This window comes from Cucurbita moschata, unplaced genomic scaffold, assembly GCF_002738365.1.
Source record: "Cucurbita moschata cultivar Rifu unplaced genomic scaffold, Cmos_1.0 Cmo_Scf00095, whole genome shotgun sequence".
In the NCBI taxonomy this organism is placed as follows: Eukaryota; Viridiplantae; Streptophyta; class Magnoliopsida; order Cucurbitales; family Cucurbitaceae; genus Cucurbita; species Cucurbita moschata.
The window spans coordinates 553,359-554,967 of NW_019268611.1; the positions used below are offsets into that span (position 1 = coordinate 553,359).

Genomic DNA, 1,609 nt, shown 5'->3' on the forward strand with positions numbered 1-1,609 from the left:
TGTGATGAAAGAATAAGGGTTGTCTTGTATATTTATTATGATGGAAAATATTGACTTCATGCATAATTATATGTTCATGAGCATCGGGATACTGCCCCTTTTATGATGAGTATGGACGTGTACAATATGAGACTAAAATAACTGTCACATTTACCATGATGTTACGACCGTCACTATTCCCTCCGGGTGTTCCACAACAGCCCAGAAAAGCTAACTCGACCAACAGGCCCAGGGGGTGTGCAAGCCCGCCTGGTGGGCCCATGCTCGCATGTGGGGGTTGTATGTAGAAAAGTATTATACATCCCATCTGCCCGAACTGAAAGTCGCCTAAGAGGAGACGGTTTTAAATTATATATCCCATCATTCTATATGTACTTGCATTCTCTGACTCCAATGATTGGTTCACTTAATGAGTATTTTTTAAAATATTCAAGACTCTGTGATTCTTATATTTTAGGTAAAGCCAAGACATCCATGTATGGAAGACAATGGCGTCGCGTTGAAGATCATGGAACTTGTATTAGGAGAGTTATATTTTATTTATTTCGTAGCTCGTAGGTTAGATTAAGGCGTCGTTTGAATCTTTTCTTTGATTTATTTATATTTCACATTGGTTATTTTTCATTGTTTTGTTTTGATGCTTTTAATACGAACGTTAAAGTCCATGACATCGTTTTATGAATTATTTTAAATAAATATTTCTGTATAAAAAGATCATGTCATGCATGTGACAGGACCTTTATTTCCCCAGAAAAATAGGGTTGTTGCAACGTTACAAGATCATCATACTAAAATCTTGGATCCCAATTACTTAAAAAACCTCACAGATTTGAGGAAGCTTTGAGAGTAAAAAATATGAAATATTTATCTTATTCTTTCTTGATTCGGATGGATGTTGATGATTCAAGTATTCAGACTTAATCTCAACAAGTTCTTGAGCAAGTTCTTGAAAGAGGTATGGTCGGAATCATGCTTGAGGTGGATGGAGTCACAATGACACACATTTTTTCCTTCTTTATCTCTTTAAGGTTTCTTGCACTCTTTCTTTCTTCTAGTTTTTAATTCTTCACTCAAATCTTTATTTTTTAAATTTTTTCGGGTACATGTCATTATGTTGTTCGGATAGATACATTATCAAGAATTAATGTAATGGATAAGAGAATGTATAGAAAAGAAAGTAGTGATGGTAACTAGAAGGTTTAGGTACCATAGGTACACTAATAAAATTTCCGACAAAAAAAAAATTGCATAACATAAATGATTAAATAATGAAATTAAACAAAACGGAAGTAGATATAAATTGAGAATAAAAAATTCTAGGATTTTGGTTCTGGCGGGGCTTGAACCCGCGACCTTCGGCTCATAAGACCAACGCTCTAACCAACTGAGCTACAGAACCTTGAATGATCCCAAAACCACGCATAAATAAACCCTTTAACCACACCAATAAAATTTAGTGTTTTCAATTGAGTGATGCCTCCTTCAAATTGAATAGGAAAAGTGAAACTTTGCACAACAAAGCTTTAATTTTAAGAAATATCGGAGAGAACGGAAGATGAGCATTCAATCATAAATACACATAAACAATCAATAGTTTTCAGAGAAAATT

At 34.3% G+C, this 1,609-nt stretch overlaps 1 non-coding gene across 1 annotated transcript; it reads right to left on the reverse strand.

The window, feature by feature from the left end:
• Positions 1-1,325: 1,325 nt before the first annotated feature.
• On the reverse strand, positions 1,326-1,399 carry TRNAI-UAU. Its single transcript has one exon. It is a non-coding gene; the product is annotated as a tRNA-Ile (tRNA).
• Positions 1,400-1,609: the final 210 nt, after the last annotated feature.